General features: G+C 50.0%; 1 long non-coding RNA gene across 1 annotated transcript; it reads right to left on the bottom strand.

The window, feature by feature from the left end:
- Positions 1-4522: 4522 nt before the first annotated feature.
- LOC128142498 (uncharacterized) lies at positions 4523-7383 on the bottom strand. The gene is made up of 2 exons (XR_008235421.1): positions 5591-7383; positions 4523-5501 (listed from the first exon to the last, which is right to left on the bottom strand). It is a non-coding gene; the product is annotated as an uncharacterized LOC128142498 (long non-coding RNA).
- Between the last annotated feature and the right edge of the window lie 15493 nt (positions 7384-22876).

The following is a 22876-nucleotide window of genomic DNA, read 5'->3' as shown; positions in this document are numbered from 1 at the left end:
CACAGTCAAAATGGGCACCGCCGAGGAGTCGAAAATAGAGGGAATAAATGAGAGCAGCTCCTGAGGCCATGGTGGGAGCGTGCGTTTGAGAGGAAATAGGTGTGAGCCCACAGCTGGGGCTGGTGTGAGCAGGAGCATTACCATGTCTCCTTGTCAAAACCATCGGGAAGAGAAATGCCAGTGGGGTATCAGGGTTTCACCTTCCCGAGCCCTGCCCTGCCTTGCCCTGCCTTGCCTTGCCTGGTGGCTCCAGGAGGGAGGCGGACAGTGAGGGAAGGAAGGAGGTGCCAGCTTCCCTATCCGATGCAGTTGCTTTATGAAATGTGGGGTCTTGGGGAAAAGTGCATGGGGGGATGCATGCTCCGCTCTTCAAAATTCAGTGGTCGTGCGCACCTCGAAGCTACACACTCAAACACCAAAATATTTCAAGTTCAACCAATACAGCAAGAGAATAAAAAAATAAATGGAGGAGGACTCCTGCCAGGGAGCACGCATGAGGAGGCCAGTGTCCCCGCCGCTGCCTGCTGCACCAGCTCTCCCTCTGGTCTCTCGTAAACGTCCTCCCCACTCGCCATATGTCACGCACCCCCTCCCCGAACACACCGACACAATTACGCTGGGCCTCGGCGTGGCCAGGGGACAACATCGCTTTCCCAGCAGTCCTGCACTGTTGTCGGTGGCTGGGGAGATAACTGACCCCCAGCTACTTCAGTCACAACCAACAGAGAACGGGAGCAGGGACCAGTCTGGTTGTTCGAGGCGGGGACATCAGACAGGCGGATACACAAAGGTAGCGGGAACAGCGCTGGCGTGAAAAATATTTAAACGTGTATGATATTGCAGAAGTTACCCCCTTTGCTGTGATGATCCTCCTTCAGCATAGGCTAGTGCCATAAAAACGAGGGGGCCGGCAAGCGTGCAAACCACGGGGCAGACCCTGAGCACGTCCGGCGACGCCTGCAAAGACGTGTTAAAAGCAGCTTGGTTTCCAAGCCCGGGCATACCTCTGCAGATTTCCTGGAAGGAAGGAAAGCAACTGGCCAGACCATAGCTGCCCATTAGCGAGACCTCTGGGCTACACGGTTGTCACAGCTGTGCCGCCTGCCCCTCGGCGCTTCAGGGGACCGTGGCTGAGCGTGACACCACCTTCACAGTGCCATTAAGTGAGTGTCTGCCACCACGGCAGAGACACGCCAGCCGGCTCTGAGAGAGCCACATCTGGTGCTGGATGTAGCATTAGGTGTCTTGCTTATCCTAGGCTGATGTTCCCAGCAGGGCTGGTGAGCAAGCAGAGGTTTATCGCCTCCAGCCAGCAAGGATGGCTGCTCAGGCCTGGCTGGGGTAGCTCTGTACAGCATCATCCTCGGCCACATAGGTATGTGCTCCTTGATCCATGCAAGTCAGGCTGATAAAAGCCAGAGAGAACTGCAAGGGATTACATTTTGCATCCAGTTAATACAAATAAACCAGATCATCTTTAGGCGAATTGCAAACAAGGTTCATCTTTCTCTACCCGGAGAGTTACTGCCAACACTGAGAAACTGTCCTAACAAAGAGCTCCTGTGAGACGGTGGAGGGATGTGATGGAAACCCCACCATTTGAGATGTGATTGACTGGACAAAACATTGAAAATATGACAGCTCTGAAGCTGCCAGAAAAATACATCAGAGCTGATCTCATCTATGACAAGTGTATTATGTACTTATGGATGGATCTATACAAAACCCCACATATGACCCAGGGTCACAGGCATAAAACAGTGGGAGTCACTGTAAACACACTTATAATTATTTGGGAATTTCTTTCCTCCCTTCCATTCATTAAAGAAATTTTTTTTTCTCTTTCCACTTCTTTACTCACGAAGAGCTTGAACCACAGCCGATCAAGGTTTGCAGGACTTTGTGGGTTTTGGATCAGACTTTAAAATTTGAACCACTTACTGGCAGGAACTGGCTCTGCCAAGATATGGAGAAAATGTAATCCTTATCTTTGGGAGTTGCTTCTATATCTCATTGGTGTGCAAACAATAAACACCGCTAATGGTGATGTTTCTGACAGTCCTTGTAGCCTCACGGGCAGGACTTCTGGTGGGTGCCTGTTACACATTGCTGTCCCAGTCCTGTTGTTTCCTGTGCAACTATACTCAGTCTTGGGAAGACGCACCCGGTGTTTTTGATGAGTGCTGCTCTTTGCAGAGGTGGTACAACTTGAAGAGGATGCTGTGTGAAGGGCCAGAGGAGTTTTTCGACTGCTCCCTGTCCCAGTTACAAGCAGTTCCCAGGGCAGGGGCCAGCCGTGCTGGGAAAAAGGGCTCATGCAGCCTGGTTAGCCTTGCTGGTGGACTGGCACACACTGGCAACTAGAAAATAACTAACGCTTAGAATTTGTTTTAACCTTCTTGGGTGTCAGTTCTGGGGTCTGGCCATGGATGGTCCCAACCTTCATGAGAACATCGCTCTCTTTCTCCAGGAAAAGTGGTGTCCTCAGGAGCAAGCGCCCCAGGCTGAGGGGACCTGAGAGAGGCAGGTGGGCTCCCCCCAGCCCTCCCTTGGCCCCTTCATCCTTGCGCTCGCAGAGGCAGGAAGGTTGTTGCTCAGCCCAGTCTCCAGGCACCGCAGCGGCTGGGGCTGGACCGCCTTGACCTAGACTTTGTGTCATTCATTTCTCCTCTGCTGGGAAATGGGTCTCCGAGGCCTCGGACATCCACTGCCGCTTACCCGGGCTGGATGCTGGTACAGGAGCTGGCACCGGTTCAAGAAGGGACTACAATATTTTATTGTGCCAGTGCTGCTTTGCTGAACCCTGCCCCAGAGGCCAGGAGGCTGGGCAGATAGGGAAGAGGTAGGTGGACCTGGTCCTCCACAACTCTGTGGTGCAGGGGGACTCCCACCCCAGCAGGTGTTGCAGCTGAAGGGCACTTTGCTTGCACTTAACAAGTGGCTGCATGAAGGGAAGACATCTCTATGGAGGGGGAAGAGGACGTTTTCCTTGGCTTGGCTGGGGAGGGCTGGAGGCAGGAGTGGGAAGAAACCCTCCCAACAGGCAGGAAGGCAGGCAGGGGAGTGAGAAGATAGGAAAAGCAGGAAAGTTCAAGCAGGAAGGCAACATCAGCAGGCAAGCAGCATAACAGAGGGCACCTGTTGGAAGAGCTCCAGGAAAGTTCCCAGTTATACAGGGAGTCAAGAATGTGTTGAGTCAAAGTGTATTAGGAAATAAATCTGGTGGGCAGAGAGAAAGATGCCTGCATCTATCTTGCCCTCAGAAATACTTTAGATAGTGTCTCACAGCGATTGCCCTGAAAGTCCAAGAAACTCACCGCAAATTGCTGTATGATCCCCAGGACAGCAGTGCCCTCAACCAGGAGTGATTTGTCAGCATGCGGACAGCCAATGGCCACAACAGGAGCCACGGACTCTCCTCTAATTCAAGAAGGGAGATTTTTCCCAGCAGGGTCTTGATGGGCCCCCCACGCCACCCCACAGCACACCACTGAGGCTGGGTCAGTCTGCAGCCTCCCATCCCTCACTTGCTCTCCTTCGGGACACAGCCCTCAGCTTTTGTGGGTGTTTCTTCAGCCCTGACCAGATAAAACCCAAGGTGCAGATGAGAAGGAGCTGCGATGCCCATTGCTGGGGGCAAAGCGGCTGCATCCATGAGAAGGAGGAGGGCTGGGGCTGTAACAGCTCACCCCACGAATGCTGTGGCAAACACCACACCAAAGGATCGGGGTCTCCATTAGACGGTTTCCCAAGGATTTACAGCTCAGCAATAAAACTGTGCACTGGGGTGAAAGTCAGCGGCGTGGGAACTGTTGTAGCATTATTGTTCATCTGCAGATTTGCCTTAGCCGTTTCTCAACCCTCACCCTGCTAAAGAAGAGTACGCGTGCTCTCAGCTGGGGTGATCACGTTAAAGCACTGAGTGGCCAAAAAACCCAGGCATGCAAGGAGAGGTGGAGGAGGATCCGGTACAGGATCAGTGTTACCGAGCCTTTGTGCGCCCCGGGGATTGCTCCGTGCTGAAAGAAGACAATAAATAACAGTGACCGATGCCGGTAGCAGCGTGCCCTGCCACAGAGGGCTCTGCGGAGGATGCCAGAGGGATCCGCAGGGCACAGGCTCCTGCAGGCAGGACGGCAGTTTAGGGGTGCTCAGGTGGTGCCCAGCTCCACGCTCTGCGGGCAGGCGCTACCGCCTGCCACGGCAGAAAATTAATGCCTCCCCTCCCTGCCTGCTTCCCACCCGCCCCTCACACCACCTCGGTGGCCACCGGGGAGGGGGACCGGGGGGGCACCCGGTGGTGCCGGGACGCAGGTGCCCGTCACCTGCTCCTAGCGCCAGCTGAGGGAGAGGAGGATGGGGGGAGCAGCCTCATCCCCCTCATGCCCTTCCTTTGCCTGCCTGTGGGAGGGCCTGGGCCCGGCAAGAGGGGAAATGGGTTTCTAAAAACCACAGCCATTTGTGAGTCGAATCAGGTGGAGTCCTTGAAATTGCTTGAAATCCCTTTTGTTTTTTTTTAAAAAAAAAAAGGGGGAAGAAAAGGAAACTGAGCTGCACAGCGGTCCAGGTGGGAAGCAGCAGGAGAGCAGCCTCGGGGTCAGTAAACCATGGTGGCAGGAGATGGTCTGATCCACCGAGGCCGTGCGGTGGACACCACCGCAGTAGTTCATACCCTCTGCCACCCCCACAACCCCCTCCCCTGCAGCTGCAGGGCCGCCAGCTCCCCGAAAGCTGCCTCCCTTCAGCCAATGCTCCTCTGAAGGCACCAGCGCGGGGGGCAAGCAGGGCTTCCCATCACTGTGAGCCACGGCAGGTTTCGAAAGCAAAACTTCGCTGGTGCCACCCTGCCTCCCCACTTCTCCCTTTCCAACTTCAGGCTGCTTTTTTTTCGCACATAAACCCGCGCTGAAATCGAGTTAAGGGAGGCCTGGGTTTTTCCTTTTAAACAGATGAAGTGGGGGGTGTTGCGGGGGAGGGGTTGCTATAATTGGATCACTTACTGTGTGACTAATCACAGCCGCTGGTAACCACAGTGACTATGGTTTTAACCTTACTTGGTCATTTGCAAACCACCCGGACAACCCAGCCATCTGCAGCAGGGCAGGCGGCCATGGTGTGGGGCCAGGGGCACGCAGCCCCGCACCCCTCACTGACCAGCCTGTGGATGGGAAGGGGTCGATGGGACCTCGGTGCTGGTCCTTTCCCCGTCTCTGTGCGGGTGGCTTCCCAGATGGGCACGAGGAGGTTGGAAGTGTGGCCACAGAGCAGGCAGGACCAGTGGCTCGCGGCGGGGATGGGCTTCAGCCAAAAATCTGGCTCCAGATCTGAAATTGGGGGGGTTCCCCAGATGCACGGTTCAGGCTTGGCCCACCAGACAAACCCACGTAGCTTCACACTTCCGTGCCTGGACGTGACTGATGGCACCCACGCTCGCTGCGGAGGTGGCATCTGACTGCCCGCATCTTGCCCTGGCGCATCTATTTCTGGCAAGGGAGCGGCGGCTAGATTACGGATGATAGAGCAGATTAAGTTTTGATTCTTATTTATTTGAGTAAGAACAATCCTTAAAAGCCATTATTAACCTCCTTACCTTTAATCAGCCAATTGCTGGGAGTCCTGGTAGCCCGGCTTTTACCGGGAGACCCGGTGAACCTGAATGTGGTTCAGGGCAGCAGCGTGTGGGCTGCCACCGCTGCCGCCGCTCATCAGGAAGCTGAGATACCATGAGGTGTGTGTCAGGGCATTCTCCTTTCTCTGTAATAAATTCAGGGTGGCAAGCTGAGGCTGGGGAACCACCACCCCCCCCCGCCCCATGCAAACACAGCCACCCGGGAGAGCCGGGCGGCCGCTACCGCTCTCGCTCGTTCTGAGCCCGGTGTTCCATTTCTCGAAACGAGGACGGAAGGAAGCAACAAATGGGAAGGAAACGGGCCTGCTTGTGAAATCCAAAACCGGATCGGTAAGAAAAACATCATAAATTATGGATCCCTTGGAGCCGCCGGCAGCCTGTCATTGTGCATGATCTGTCTCCATTGTACTTTTCTGTGTGGGTGAAACTGTTGTAAACTAACACAGGGCAAGCTTTTTCTGCCGGCGATCACTGCCCGCTGCTGGAAGAGCCCTCTGCCTCCCAGCACAAACAGCCCATTGCGAACCAAATGTTTCGTGTAACCGATAGCGGCCCCAGCGGATAGGCGAGCCCTTGAAGAGGGTGAAGGGGAATGAGGGTTTCAGCTGATCCTGCTCACTGGAGCTTAGCACGGGTGGACGCGCCAGCTGCAAGGACGGGGACGGGCAGCCTGGGCCAGCACAAGGCCGCCCATTGTTCCCCAATACGCTGCTGGAAAAGACAACCGGATTAGGGTAGTTGAGCGGCAGCGCTGCGGCGTGGGACACCCATGCTGGGGAGCCAAGGGGGCTGCTCCGGGCACTCAGCCCCCCGGGACCCGGGGGCTGTGCTGGGGGCGGCCAGGGAGCACCCCCGGTACACCCTGCCCAGAGCAGCAGGGCTTAAGGGGCATGGGGAGGGGGATTTTCGGCCCCCCAGCTGCACCAGCCTGCCTCGGATGCCAGATGCAGGCGGGCAGGGGGAGGAGGGGAGCGGGAGCAGAGCAGAGAACGAACTCAAGGTCAAACGGCGAGGGGAGGGGGAGGAAGAGGAGGTGGCGGGGAGGGGAGGAAGGGTGTCCCCCACGCGGGCGGAGAATTGCTCTTTATCCACCCTCCTTCCCCCCTTCCCACACACCAACCGCAGAGGCAGCCTCTCATCAGGATATTTATGAACACATGCACAAATGGGAGGCTGAGGGGAGGCAAGAAAAAAAAACAAAAAACCCCACCACCAACCACCCAACCCTATTTTGCTCATTCTCTTTCTTCAAAGAGCAGATGTGCTGTGGCCTGCAAACCGAGAAGGACACTCCCTTGCTGTTAGCTAATTTAGGCTGACATGCTAGGTTTTTGCGGTTCGAAACGAGAAGTTTAGTAATCAGCCGCTAACATTAACCAACACGCTGCTCACACAACCGCCCGCGCCGGGCTCAAGTGGCCTTCGACGTTACAGGCAAAAAAAAAAAAAGATTTGTTTTTTTCTCTTGCAGAAAGAAAAAAAAAAAAGGCAAAAGGCTTGGCAGCACCGAGGACCCAGCTAGTGCTGTGGCACCCGGCCGCGGCAGCGTGGCGAGCCCCTGGCCGCAGGGGCCAAGCCAGCAGCCCGCTTTCATGGGAGCCCAAAAAGTAAATGAACAGCAGCAGCAGCAGCAGCGAGGAAAAGGCTGTCGCATCACCCTGGTGCTCGCCGAAGGCACGCCACCCCCATGGATTTGAAGAAATAAGTCTTTCTAGGGGGGTTATATAATTTTAAGGGGTCTCGTTTTTCCTTCTAAGCCACTTTCCTGCTTATTTTCTCTATTTCTGGCCACAGTTCAGCAGCTCGTCAGAAGGTGGGCTAGTCCCTCATTGCAAATTCAAACGCGCTTCTGTGCCAAATTGACCTGCTGTTATCCCCCCTTTCAGCTACTGTAACCAACACCGCACAAACAATGAATTATGAGATTAGAGTTACAGAAAAATGGCCTCATTCTGCAGATGTTGTGTCTGGAACCGGCTGCTGCATGGCCTCGTGTTTGTTGTGTCATCTTCCTCGCTCCCCCTCCTCCTCCTCCTCCTCACAGCCCCACCTTCGCCGGGTGGTGATGCGTGCCAGGGACTGTGTTACGTGAAGGGTTAATTAGCAGCTTCCAACCCTGCCCCCCCTCCACCCCCCAAAAAAAAGGATGGAAAAAGAGAGGAAACGGGTGAGAGAGAAAAACAGCATTGATAAGAGAATAGCCATTGTATAGACAGAAAAGCAAATAATTGATCTGGAATAAAAAAGCCATAGCAGAATTATTTTAAGATATATTGGAGTTTCATGTGGGAGCTGCATGGCGGGGACAGTGCAACGCTGCAGAGGCCGGAGAGGGCACAGGGTTTCTTTGTTGTGTGCGTGCGTGTGCGTGTGCATGTGTGCGTGTGAGTGTGTGCATGTGCTGGAGCCGGCACGGCACCCTCAGCTGCTCGGCACCGCAGCAGCTGGTACCTGTGGACTGAAAGCCCCTGCGTGCACCGTGGCAGCATCAGGATGCAGCACCGCAGCCTCCAAAATACATTTACTAACTGAGGAGCATCAGGGGGTTGTGGGGGTTTTTTTCCACAGTGGATCCAAATTTTCAGGTTGAAAAGAGGTGCTTTAAAGCAGATTTGGGGACGAGAACATATAAAATAAAACAAATCCCTGAAACTCCTAATGCTGCTAAGAGTTTTGCTGTTGACTTCAGCTGGGTAAGGAATTTGCCTAGGAAGCCGGTGACTGATGTGGATCGAGCCTGGCAGATACACCTCATCATTCTTCTCTTTCCCGCTATGCACGGTTTACACAGCTCAATAATTATATCTTATGTGCAATTTTTAATGCACATTAGGGAGCGATGAATGGAAATAAAGGCTTTCTGCATGCTGAAGGGCCAAGGCTGTGCTCTTGGTTAGTGGTGGGACAGGTTTTTTTCAAGGGAGTGATTGATTTGGAAAAAAAAATGCAACTGTAGGTCAGTTGAAATTATTTGCCAAGTTCATCATGTTTTTGGTGAATAGTTTTGACAATTAAAAAAAACCCCTCCAGCATTTCATTTGGGGTTTTCAGATGAAAGTTTCTACAATTTTCAAAATGAAAATACTCAGTTCTGTATTTTAAAATTATGTTTCACTTTGGAAATTATTTATGTTTAAGGACTTTAAAAGGTAAAACAAAATGAAATGGTCTTCTTTGGAGTGAAATTATTCTTTAATTATTTCCTGTGTTGCTGAGCATTTTTTTCCAGTTCACTGAAACCTTTTTTTTGTTGGTTTTGAATTTATGTAAGAGAGAGCTGGGTGTCCCCGGCCTGCCTGGCTCTCTCCCCCAGCGCGGAAGGAGGTGTAATTGCTGGGGAAGGTAATTGCCCACGTGGTGACAATAACTCTCTGTTCATCGGGATGCTGCCAGGGATCCCTGTGAAAGCACAGGTCAGGCACCGTGGAAATGGGACAAGTGCGGTGCTGGCCAGGAGAGGGAGGAGGGCCACCAAACCTCTCCCTCCTCCTCCGCTCGGTACACAGCCTGGAGGGGCCCAGCCCACATGGGACCCCCCCTCTGCATCTCCAGGAAGAGCCTGGAGGTCATCTTGCACCAGAAAAGCGGGAGTTTCGGCATACAAGAGCAGATGGCTCCTTGCCCCAAAATGGGGCAGTCCCGTGTCCTCCAAGGAAGACACAAGTGTCTCTCTGAATTGCCTCGGGTTGCATCCATCCTCCCACCGCCCCCCACGGGCACCCGCTCCGGCACGCTGCGGTGCTGCCATGTGCCTTTTTAGTAACTGGGACTGCCGTGACACTCCAGAGGACGAGAAAGCACAAGGCAGGAACAGGAAGGTGGCTGCGAGAAGAAGCCCCATGGAGATGCTGCATCTGCTCCATCTTTTTCTTTTTTGTTGGTATTTTAATCTCTCAGCTAAAATGAACAGCAAGTTGCAGAATTTGGCTTGATCTTTTGTGTTTTCTGCACATTCTCAACCTACCATTGCATCCTGTTGTGCTTCAGGCAATGTGCACTTTTTCTAGGCTTTGCTTGACACCAAGCTGAGCAGGCAGGAGCTATAGGTAGGCTCTAATCCATTAAAAATACTTAGCGTTCCTTAAGAAACACACTTTTCTGAGATGCTGTAGTCCTGTTAGGCAGCAGGTTCAAGCTCCTTTTCTCCTCTCTGTGTCTCTGGTCTCAACTTCTCAACAGAAGACTTCCCTTTCCACCTGTACTTTTCCCCATTGTTTTTACTTCCCTTTTTTAAGGCGATCTCATATTGGCATTCTTGTCCCAGTCCCGTGCTGGTAAGGCAGGTTATAAACATTAGTTTTCCTATCAGCAAATTCAACTAATAGTATCAGAAAGCAACATCTGATAAACATCAATTATTAAGACCCAACAGTGACAGAAAAGGACCTAAACCTCCAGCAGCCTGTGCTCCTTACCCTGTTTAGTTTCTTTGGCTGTATTCACAGCAAGTGTCTTCTACTGTGCTATTAAGAGGTTTTGCATCCTCCAATTCACACACCCTGGACATTTCAATGGGGTTTACGCTGATGTATTTTGGTGGAGTTCATCATGCTCAGAGACACTCCAGGAGAAGAAGATGGGGAAAAAAAATATTAGAAAGGTCCTCAGGAGCTGAATATGTGCATATCTGTATGCTAGCTAGTCCCCAGCCTATTAATCCAGTCTTACCATGTCTATACAGAAACAATTACTTCAGTTTTCTTAGAATTTGGATTGTTCCACAGAGATCTGTGAGGTTGTGCTATGGCTGAACAAAATCTGTTTGGTTTTGTTTGGAATATTCAGGTCAAATGGGTGCATTTGGTTAAATCCTTCCATAAGAATCAAAAAGGAGACTAGATAAAAATTTTTTTACTGAGAGGGTTGTCAGGCATTGGAACAGGCTGCCCAGGGAAGTGGTTGAGTCATCATCCCTGGAGGTATTAAAAAAGCGAGTGGACAGGGTACTCCAGGGCATGGTTTAGGGGGCATGGTTAATGGTTGGACTTGATGATCTTGAAGGTCTTTTCCAACCGAAATGATTCTATGATTCTATGATTCTATGATTTCTGGTTGCATTTCTGCCTTTTTCCCTCCCCCACCCCTTTAAAAAACAAGAAGTCACTCATGAGGGAAGCTTCAGCAAGGAAACCTAGCATTAATTTGAGAAAGTTACGGGGAACAAGAGAAAGGTCTAGTAATGGAAATTGCATTAACTTGAGTGCTCAAATCCACTATTATCTCAATCCCAGTGTTAAGCAGCCACCATTTGGTGCTACAGCGCTCTCAGCAATACCCACTGCTGGGTCGGGGGGGTCGCTCCCAGCAAGGGGACAGTTGTGGTAGCGAATGTTTTGGCAGGATGGTGCCAGGTCTGCTGTGCCATTGCCTCAACCCCATCCACTTTGCGCTGTAGCTGTCTCAGGAGGGTGTATGTTTTCCTTCATGCTGGTGATATATGAGCATCAAGGTACCTGACAGCATCCATCGCTGGATTTTAAATTTTTTTTTTCCTATCAATCATCTGCATTTGAGTTAGGGCTTTAACCTTCGCAGCATCCTCTTTTTTAACCCTTTTCAGAATCACCCCATGGCTCACACATGACATCTCTGCTATTTGGTATTCTTTCTGGCTGTTGCTACCCATACGCATTTTAATCTCTCACTGCTCATGTTGTCCTTATATAGATGCTGTCCCAAACTCCTCCCCGTCAACTACAGCAGTGAACACCTGTTCTCACATCATTAACTTTATGTGCTTAAATTCTTCACGAATATCACTCCTGGCCTATAGCACTGCTGCGTGTTGAACCCTGATGGATAATCTATGAAATCTGCACAATAGCTTCAAGGATGTAATACAGAGGATTCTCCACCCAGATCTACTTGCTGGTTCCCAACCGTCCCATCTGAATTTGTAATATATATGCTTGTTCTGTTCGGGAATACATTTATTAAGCATCTGGGGGATAAAAAAAGCCCAGTTTATCCATCCGTTATTCTTCCAGCTCAACTGGTGGTAAATCAACAGCCTTAATAAAGTGTTGCATTTTCCAAATGAACAAAAAGCACTTCAGGACTCCTGGAGGACAGCACAAGTCTCTTTCTGCAGCTCCGTACAGCCAGCACCAACTCCATCACCTTCATCCCTTCCGATTTTTTTTTTTACTCGGATGGCAATTTGCAGCGAGCACCTTGATGCGTAGCCTGGTGCTCGCTGTCCCTCAGCTGATATATCTGCTTCCCATCAGCAGCAGTATCGCAGCAGATCCCGGGGCCAGCCCCCATCCCTCCCTCCTCTTTTCTGAGCCATCCCCAGGAGGTGCCGCGTGGGCTCTCCCCACGTGACGGGGAGCAGCTGCACTCCTGCTCTGCCCCCCCCCCCCGCTCCCCCCGCGTTGCAGCTGCAGCCCATCCTGGCTACAAAGGACGAGGAGCTAACTTTTGTGGCATAGGCTGTTACAGTCAGCTTTGCTGCATCTTTTGTCTGGATTTGTTGTCTTCGGAATAGCTGAAGCCCCTTTGCTTTTTCAGCATTCACTGAGCCTGAGCATTCAGCCAGCTGACGCATTAGTATTTTGTCTTTGTAAGCACTCATGGCTGCTATGAATGTGGTCAAGAGTCGTTAGGCCTGGGACATCACAGCACCCTCTTCCCTTCTCTCACAGCATGGACAAACTGATGCTTCGCGCTGAGAGAGCTGCCCTCAGCCAGCCCCCCTACTTGCCTGTGGGGCCATCCCATCCCATCCCATCCCATCCCATCCTCAGGTCATCACCTGGGGCTTGGACCTTCCTCTTTGCTGCGCTGGGGTCCCTGTTCAGCCCTACAGAACCAAGCCATAATTAGCGACCTAAGACCCTTCCCTTCCCAGCATCTCCCTAAGCTTTGCCTTCGCGGTGTCGCAAAGATGCCCAGGTTAGCAACAGCAAACCCTTTTCCTCTCCTTCTGTCTGCACTACTCCCTGAAAGGTTTAGGAAGACTTATTCGGGAATTATTTAGGAACGACAGACATGCCTTCTTCACAGCCCTGTGCACAAGGAGGTTTCCCCATGACATAAAAGTCACCTTTACAAACAGGGGTTATGCTGGCAGCTCCCCGGCATGTTCAACGATGTTTGTGCTTATGGTGGTTTTGGGCATTTGTGTGTCATGGCACTCGCAGGGTGCCCTGAAAGTGGCATGCCACCTGGGCTGGGCACGTGCAGGGTTTTGGAAAGCTTCCACAGCCATAAAACTCACTGTGACTTCTGGTGAGAGTATCTGAAAATATGATCCCAAACCTTTCTATGCTCTCAAGTAGTTTTTAGAGTACATCATAGAAAAATATGCTCTTTTTCTAAACTTACACAGTATTCAAAATGCAACTATTGCTTTTCTCAAATCTCTCTCTGAAGCCAAAGCGGGTGGGAGGGCTTCCTTACATCCACAGACAAATGTGGCTCATGTGTGGGAAAAGAGAGACTTTACAAAATAACACCAAAACACCTCATGTGGTGTTGTCACATATGAGAAACAAACACAGCTTTGGTGCAAAACTGTTTTATGCCAGGGAGTCTGGAAGTAGCTGGTGTAGATAAATGAGTTTCAGAGGCAGTTAAGTATGTGCATATTAGGTGAGAAGTCTTATGCTCAGGAGAGCATTACGGCGCTGCATTACACATATTAGCAGCTGCAAAAATCATGAATGTGCATTTAAAAACAGGAATTGGAGGAAACGATGTTCTTTTTTTCAGCGTGTGTAGAGAAAACATAACGTTTTTCACGCGAACTTTTCATGCTGCCTCTTTTATTCTGCATACTCTGTGCATGATACCGGTCTTATTAACCTCTGCCTCTTGCACTCACCCATCAAGTACAATAAAATGGCTCCTCTGATGTCCTTGGTCTGCAGGGAGTTTCCAGAAATGGCATCTGTGCTGACATTGAAATAATCTGCAGTCCGAGGCAAGTATGCAAGTTATCGACGAGGCTGCCTGGCAGTCGCGGCTGTCTCTGTGAACTGCTCCATTCTTGTTTATTTAAAATCCTTTTCCTTCCTCTCTTTATTTGAGAATACAGTATGCCATGCCACGATGCTATCTAATAGCTGTGTCCGCCCTCCAAGGGCCAGCCAGGGACCGCGGGCCTATAATTGCAGTGGCACGGAGGAGTCGTCGCTCTCTGCTCCGCTGGCAGAAGCTGCGGGCTTTTGCCACCTCTGAAAATCAGGTTTCTGCTCTTGGTCTCCTGGCATCGGTCCCACAGCAGGGTCACAGTGAGAGCAGATTATACCCACCGCATGACAGGAGTCAATTCCTACTGACTCCAGGTAGCTGCCGCTGCCACCGTTTCAATCAGTGTGCTGGTAATTAAAAATTGGTCAAGGTCCAGCCGCTTCCACCTGATATGCTGGGCAAAAGCATCTGGATGAGAGGGATGGAGGGGTCCCGAGGCACAGCCGGCTGCTCGCAGACCCCGCACCCACCGCCCGTGCGGGCAGCCGGAGCCCCGCAGAGGCTGTACACAGCTCAGACCTACCGGAGCCTGTCTCTTCCAGCAGCCTGCAGAGCAGGAATGAGCCCAAAGCTGAAGCACACCCGAGGCTGCGCTGCAGCGGGACACAGCACTGAGTGGAGCAGAGCAGGACACGGGCAGGCACGTAGGCAGCAGCAAAAAGTCTTGGGGATGGTTTTGGCTATCCTTAGGTTGATACGGCCCCCAGGAAGGACAGCTCTATCTTACAGATAACTTTGTGTAGTTATACAAAGCCATTGGCGTGAGACCTTTCTGTGATAGCGCTTGTAGTCTGCTACGGCTGAGAAATACAGAGTATCACATTTAACCCCCGCAAACATCATTAACAAGCCATAGTACCTGGCTTCCCGATGCACCACTGGCTGCTCCCCAGTTAGCCCTTACAGAAAGGGTTGCAAAACCAGGACAGGGAGCAACTGTTGCCCAGATCCCATCCAGCCGCTTCCAGCCTGTCAAAAACCACGTCTCAGACACAACATACTGAGATAAACCTGGCGCTCTGGCTTTGAGCCTTTGATCTTCAGCTGGTTTGTGAAGAGAGAAAGAAGAAAAAGGTTAATCACAAACAGCTGATGTAGAAGTTGCTGGTCTGATACAAAACCAGCAGATTCCCCTGTAACCACGTACCTCCCAGAGCAGGAGCCTTCACTAGAAAGCAACTGCCTCCCCATTGCAGGAACTGGCTGCACGAGAGGTATTTCCAGAGAGGAGCAGATTAGACTAGTTTTCCATCTAACCTGGGCATGGGCTTGTTAGGGATACCAAGGAAGGGGCCACAAAATGAGCTCACAGGTCTAGCGGGTGTTTATAATATGTGCTGAAGGGTTTTTCCAGCTAAGCTGCAATTTGAGTTCCTACCCTGAGGGTTACACCCTGAGAAGTTAAATGGGATGCTGAAAAGTTTGTAAGTACAGAAAACATCCTTGTCCCCCTGGCTCTCACCCCCTTTCCATGTGGGCACGTATATCGGAGCACACACAGCAGCCTGGCCCTCGCCTGTTGTTTCCAAGCTGCTCTTTGCACAGCTCGGCTCAGCCAGTCCGGCCAAACCTGCTCCACGTGGCATGCCAGCGCTGTCTTCTTCAGCTTGAAACCTTCCCCCAGTGCAAATGCTTCTCCATGCCTGTGCCACGGCCTCTTCTCCATCATATCTTTCTGGAAAAAGGGTGGCAATCGGGGCTCAGTGGGCCCTGTGAGGAAAGTGAGGGTCACCCCCAGCCCTGATATGGCGCCCAGCTGCTGGCGCCTGCTGCTCCCCTGCCCCCTAAAACCCCGGGCTCATCACGCAGGACTTTTGCCAAAGAGATTTTGGTACCGCCGCCCTGTTTCTTGCAGGGTCTCTCTGGCTGAGGCTGAGGATATCGCAGAGGAGAGGGGGCAAAGCTGGTCTCTGCTCAGTCTGGTGCTCACTAAAAATCCTGCTAATGAAGAGAAGAGCTGGACTTTGCACCAGGCTCAGACCTTTCCCAGCTCCATCTCTGTTTGCCACCGAGATAGATAGGCAGCACTGGGTGAAACAAAGAGGGAGCAAGAGCAGCTGCGGGAAGCTTTTCCAGAGAATAAATATTTCTATTATTTCCCAGCCTGACTGGAAGCATTCATGGGCTGCAAGGAGATGGTTACTCCCTCAACTGCTTTACTTATCTCAGCCGCTCTAGGTGGTGGTTGTAGCAAATGGCACGCTTGCAAGATAACAGAGGCTTTAAAGGGCTGCTGTCTTGCAAAGAAAGGGAGATGCTGACTCAGCTGCTGGAAAAATCAAGCAAAACATGGAAAAGGCACAAAAGTTTGTTCGCAGCCTGAAAAGGAGAAAATAAGGGAGGGATTCTGAGAATAGGAAGACGCTGAATTCAGGGTGCATCCGCTGGCGAGGCGAGGGGGGATGCCGGGCAGGCCAACAATGGAGCAAAACAAAACAACACAAAGGCAGGAAATGCAGAAGTTCAGGTTCACACAAAAGTTCAGGTTCACACAGCGCGGCCAGGGCAGCTGCCCCACGCACGGCGCAGGTACAAGACCCTGCGACATGGCTGCACCCACCCGGGATTTTTGTGGGTCTGCCCCCCCCAAAGCGCTTTGGTGGGTGGGATTTTTTTTTTTTAAGTGAGTATGGAACAGCTAGTAACGGGCCTGTGGAGCTGAGCTGGTGGTGCAAATGGCACAGCGTACAAAGCATCTACACAAAGATGGTTTTATAGTACACTGGAGAAGCAGAGTATTTTTTTTCAAAGCCAAAAATGATTAAAAATCAAAATAGCAGATGTCCCTTGTGACTTCTGCTTGCTGAGGATTTGTTAACTCACTAGACAAGTTTTACAGTCCAACTACTTTAGCTTTGATGAGATAACCAGACCACTGTAAAACATGAAATCTATATTACTGTGCACCTTCAGTGCTGATAATTCTATAAGCATTTAGGCAGGTAATATTAAGCACCAAAGCAGGAGCATATAAGCAGTCAATTTTCACTCACTACTGATTGTGGGGGTTTTTTGCTATAATGTTCATAGCAAACAATATTTACAGAGGGCTTTTAATATTCATTAACCAGAGGGTCTTTATGGGTTCATTTCACTGCATTTTCACTATACGCTGAGCAAGATGGCGGAGCAACAGCTGTGGGCATAAAGGACAAAACCACATGAAACTCCACTTGGTTAGCAGGTGTATTTAGGCTCAAAGATAAAATGGTTCAAGTAGACTTCAAAACAAAACAAAGATGGGAACCCAATTCATCTGCATGTCTCGGGGCCAAATTCCAAATGACTGCCCTCCATCCTTTGCCATGGAGGCAGTGGTTCCCAGGGCCATGGGATCATGAAGCCTCCCCACTTGGCAGAGGGGAAAGGACGGAATGGTCGTCAGATGCCCTCAGCCTGCCGGGAACCATGCTTGCAGGGCGGCATCACCCTTGCCACCAGAGGTGGGGTACAGCACTCAGAGGCTGAGCGAGGAAGGGCTGGTTTGCATTGTGGGGCTTCTCCCAATCGTTTCAGAGAGGCTGTTCCTGGTGTTTTGGGGGTTGTGCGCAGCCCACAGCTGAGCCCCCGCCTGGCTTTGCTGCTGCCAGAACAGCTGAGCTCATTAGCATGTAAAGGAAACGAAACTGCAGCTCCTGGTCTGCTTTGGGTGCAAACTGGGAGGCCGCAGAGCCATGCAGAAGGCACACAGATCCCCATGCATCTCAGACCCTCGCAGAGAAGCGAAGGCCGCAACAGTTTTTGATGCGGCAGCACCGTTTGCCGACAATGCCTTGGCAAGAGGGAAATGCCTTGCTCCCGTTTGGCTTCTGCGCTGCCGCTGGAAGAGGGAGGATGGAGCCTGTGGAGGAGACCCTCTCTCACCGGAGCCAAGCAGCAGCGTGCAAACGCTTCTGGGCAGCCAGGGGGTCTTATCTAGTGTCTGTAAATCTCGACGTAAATTTATAGCACTATATAAAAGTTTAAAGGAAGAGGCCACCACTCTGGAAGGAGAGGAAGTGGTGGGGAAAGGAGTAGAAACAGGCTTAATTTGTGCAGTAGCCTGGAAAAAGTCCATAGGGAGTTTAAAAAGCAATTGTATTTTGGATCCTGAAATTAAGCAGCGAGCCGCTCACTGTTTGGCTGAGGGTGAGGTGGTCAAATGTCATGACACGTGAGGGAAAACAGCAGCTTTCCATCCCCTGTGGGAGTCTTGGAGCGAGGGATTTGGATGGGGAGGGAGGGTTACTGCACCGGAGGAATACAAAAAATAAACCAAACCAAACAAAAAAAACCCACCAAAAAACCCAAACAAAAACCCAGGACAGGAAAGCATGGACGGAAATTTCAGCAGAAGGCCCAAGACTGCCGCAGCAGCAACAGACAGAGGCTGTAGTGTGGCTGGAGAAAGGAAGAGGATGCACAGGGGTGGGGGGGAGTGAGGGGGAAGGAGGGCTGGGGATTATAAACCACTGTCAGCTTAATTTCATTTCCCAGGAAAACAAAAAAACTATTTGTAGGCACATGGATGAGAACAAGGAGATAAGATTCAGCCAAGATGGGTTTGTCAAAAACATATTGCATCAAATCAAATTAATTTCCTTGTGTGGTAAAGTAATAGGCTACGTGGATATACTTGAGGTTAGCAAGGCTTTTGACACAGTCTTCCAAACATCCTCCTAAGTAAATTGGGGAAGCACGCTCTAGCTCGAACTCCTGCAACGCAACTGAAAATCAAATTGGAAACTGTATGAAAGGATTTAGTTTATGGTTAAAAGCAGATTCTGTGAGGCCTCCCAGGACGTGGTGCAAACAGTGTTTAGTAGGGAACAGAGATCACTCCTTCACGGAGAGTCTCGAAATATTTTGAACGGCAATGTTCATGCCTAAAAAAGGTCTTCATTTGAAATGATGAAGTGGAGAAATATTCATGCAGTCCCGTGAGAAGCAGCACAGTACTCGAGTTATGCAGAAATAACACACGAAGGGATGACCGGCCAGGAGACCACCGAGGGGACCTCAGGATCACAAGCTGGGCACAAAACAACTGCACACCAGGGCAAAAGAGGAAAGCCGGGTAATGGGAGGTGTAAATGGGAAGAGCGGAAGCCCCAGGTGAAGCAAGCTGGCCACAGGGACTGTCCCAGCCCAAAGAGGGTGGCCAGTGCCGGGACCTGCCTTAAAACCGACTGAAGGGAGCGATCTGGAAGGGACAACCTGCAGGGAAAGACTGGGCCAACCGTGGGTCAGTCTGAAGAAAAAAGACTGAGGGGGAACACAACAACTGATTTCCAAGGCAGAAAACACTGCTGCCGAGGAAAAGGGGTCCTTTGGTTCTCCGTGTTCATGGACAACAGGAGTAACAGCAATAGGCAAAAACTACAGCAAGGACAGGAAGCTAAAATGCGAGCAAAGCACAGCATGGTTTGTGGGATCTCCATCTCTCAAGGTCTTTAAGAACAGGTTAAGCAAATATGACCAGAAAAGCCTGAAGGGTGGTTAGCCCTCTTTTAGGTCAACGGATTTGTTAGACCTCCAAAGGCCCCTGCCAGGCCAATGAGAGGCAAATATACATTGGTGTAGTGAAATAAAATGCTTGAGCACTAGCCCTTCAGTAATAACTCAGGGTATACAGTCTAATAACTTAATAGGACAATTTAGGTTATTTTGTTTAGGACCTGGATGCCGTAACACCAGAATCCAGTCGGGATGAGTTTTACTACTACCTTCAATATGGCCAGGTTTTCACTCTGGGATTCCAGCTCCCTCCACCATCAACCACAACTCTCAATAATAATGTTTATATCACCCTTTTTTATTGGTTATTTCTCCACTGCCTGATCAGTCGCTCTGTGAAATGCCTGACAGCCTTGCCTTTTGAAATTACACACAAACATGTAAGGGCTCCAACAGCTTTTCCTGTACCCGTAGGCACCATTGCCGGCACCCAGGTCAACGTGTCCTATTATCTTCATGTTTTGCTTTGCTGACATTTATGAATGCCACTGCTCAGTTAAAGAAAATTTTATTGGGCTAAGCAAGCAGGATATGGTGATGTTCATTACTGGTATAACTTCTCCTTTCATTCATCATAGCCATAATTAATTTTCTAGCATGGGTATAGGCTGAGATTTAAAGCCATCCTCGTGAAATGAATTAGTCCCTTTTCTCATCTTATTTGGAGTTTCCCATTGTGAATATACTCCAAGTGTAATAGAGAGGCAATTTATGAGAATGAAATCTCATCTATGTCCTATTCCTTGCCCTCTCTCTGGTGATTTTATTATGCCAGGGTGCCTCTTCCCATTTGTTTAGAGGGCAGCCTGCATTCGTTATTGTAAGTTCAACAGGTTGTTTAGCATACATCAGCGCACAGCGGGAAGAGAAGACAGGCCTTGAATGCACGACATCCAACAGTCAAAGCGTGCAGTTGGGGTCTGTGAGTGAGGGATGTTACTGCATGTAGCATCTCAGCACCAAGGAAATGCTTAAAGAAAGGCTCACAGTGGTCCAAGACTCAAATCCCACTAAGCCCCAGGTCAGTCCCAGAGGAAGAGATGGACGCAGCAACTTGTGGGCATGAAGCGCGACCTGTCCCAGGGCTGGTACCCCAGCGCCAGCACACCTCCCCTCACTCCCAGTCTGGCAGGCAACGCAGCTGAAAATGCAAAGATGGGATGGATCAACTGGTTTCATCCAAAGAGGAGTCTGCTATTGCTGAATCTGGTGAGATTTAAAGCCATCTTTCTGAAATGAATTAGCCCCTTTCCTCATCTTATTTGGAGTTCCCCGTTGTGAATATAATCACAGCAGTGTGTGGAGAAAGCTACCAACTTCTGGGAACGAGCATTCAGCTTCAAGGGAGCTCAGGAAAGCTGAAGGGAAGAAGCAAAGGTTTCTGCAAAGCAATGCAATGCGATGACAATGCTCCAAGGCCCTGCTCGGGGACTCTGGTGTTTGCAAGCAGCTAAAGCTCCCCAGGCCTTAGTAGAAAAGCTTGCACCTTTTGCTTGTGTCAGAAAACTCCAGTGCCGAAAATTTCTCTGTTGAGGTGGAGGCAAAGGTTTTTCCATGTTGCTGGCCTCTAGGCTTGTCAGTTTGCAGATGGTTCCCTAGTTAAACCAAGGGGTAACTATTTACGAACTTAAAAAAGGCCTGTGGCATCAACTGTTTGCTCCAAGTCTTTCTTTTTTGTTGCTTAAAGCAAACATCTTGCACGGAAGAGCAGATCCTGGCAATCACACAGTTATAATGGTCCTTTTGCAGGAGGACATGCAGATGTAGCTGGAACTGGGGAGGAAAGAACCATGGCCATCGGCGATGCCCCTACCAGCGGCTGGGGCGGCTGCATGGGCTGATGTTCCATGACCGCCATCTCCACCGCTGCTTCGCTGACAGACTGTAATGGCTTATCTTAATGGGTCGGGGTGCAAAGTACGGCAGCTCACAAAGCATGGAGCACAACTGCATTTGCAGTTTAAAGCATCCTGCTCTCTGTCCTGGGAAAATCTTCATCCACCTTAGCACTGAATTTTTATTACAAATTGACTGCTTAGGCAGTTTGCATGCAGGTTTCAGATGAGATGAAGAGGATATTTTGCTGGTTTAATTTCAACCGAATTGAAAATAAAAATTAGCACCAGTAACTTTTCACAGATTTTACCTTTGGAAAGCGGTTGCATTTGACTTTCCAGAAAGCTGGGATGTAGCTAATTAAAACCGCACATATCATCCTAACATCATATCCTCACTACTGAACTTCTAACCTGACATAAATACATTGCATACTGTAACCTGTTTCTCCTGATTATTAACCTTGAACATGGCAACCTATAAATCATCAGTGAAACAGCTGGTGCTCAGCATTGCCCCAAAGGTGTATGATTATGATCATTTTATATATATCTTGGTATGCAGACATGAAAAATTCATTGAAGAGCTTGGTATTGTAAGACTTATTGTAATGAATTTTCTTAAAAACATAGATCATGCTTAAAATAGGTGTCTGCTCATTATAATGTAGCCATTTATATCTTCCTGAATTACTTGTGCATAGCTTGGCTGATTTCTTAAGAGTCAAATGTGATTCCTAAACAAATTCAGAGTGGTCAGTTTGCCTGTACTTCAGGGCGAGATTTTCATTTTTAGCTTTATGCCTTTATTTCTATGGGGGCCAGGACTCAAACTTGCAAAAATATCAAAAGGATTACAGATTTTTCCCGGTTGGAGATTCCGCTGCAACACCTGGTGTTACATCCATCGCTACTGGGATTTCAGTAGCTGCCGTTAGCATTTTAGCTATGGGGATGATAGCTGTAGATTCATGTGAGGTTCAGTGCCAGCAAACACAAGAATTGTGCAACTGTAAATCAGTAATAAAAACAAAGGGACTAAACATACCATAAAACAGGACGTAAAACCAGAACTTGAAAATAATCTTGTGAAAAACAGTAAATCTGCCGGCCAAGGAACATGGAGAGTTAGTCCAGAGGGAGTAGGTCACTTGGTGGCACTTTGGTCTTCAGGATGGTGTCCGCACCTTTTCCATCCTCCGAACAGCCAAGTACATATATACAGCCTGCACCAGACAGAAACGTCCTCCGTGATTTAAAGCTACCCAGCACCGATCTAGTGAGCACTGAGAAGCCTGTGCCGCATGTTCCTATCCTATACACATTTTGCAGAGGCTCTAACTGCTCGTGTCCAAGGTTGAGTGGTTGTTGGCAGGTGAAAGGAATAATGAGGGAAAGGCCCTGCATTTTGCTACTGATTCATACCAGCAATTTATCATCTTGCAGATGAAACCATTCCTTTCCAATAGGTGACAAGAGGCTTTTGTCACCCCTGGCTCCTCTCCCTCCTGAGGCTTCTCTGTCAGAAACCCTGCCTAGGATGGGATGAGGGAGATCCTTCTTGTGCCAGCCCTGTCCATGCATTTTTCCCAGGATAACTGAGTCAATGAGGGAAGCTCTCTGTGCCCTTGCTGTAGTCTCCATTAACAGAGTGCACCAATACAAGGAGATTCCATCAAGGACTGCTTTACTGCCTTGGCCACATCACCCTTCAGTCTTCACCTCGCACTGGAGGGGCATCACTGCCACCTTGAACCAGAAGGGAAATCACAGTATTCCCACAGAAATCTCCACATTTCTCCCAGAACTCCTGGTTCTGATTTTCCCCGTGACAATTTTTGTTTGCTGCAAGCAGCAGACACACACACATTTTTGTGCAACCCTATTGCACACTGGTCATCAGAGAGATCAGTGCACATTTAATTTGCTTTTGCCTGCT

This window comes from Harpia harpyja, chromosome 5 (assembly GCF_026419915.1).
Source record: "Harpia harpyja isolate bHarHar1 chromosome 5, bHarHar1 primary haplotype, whole genome shotgun sequence".
NCBI classification, from domain to species: Eukaryota; Metazoa; Chordata; class Aves; order Accipitriformes; family Accipitridae; genus Harpia; species Harpia harpyja.
Note: the sequence above shows the minus strand (reverse complement) of the source record. Positions and strands in the feature narration are given on the sequence as shown.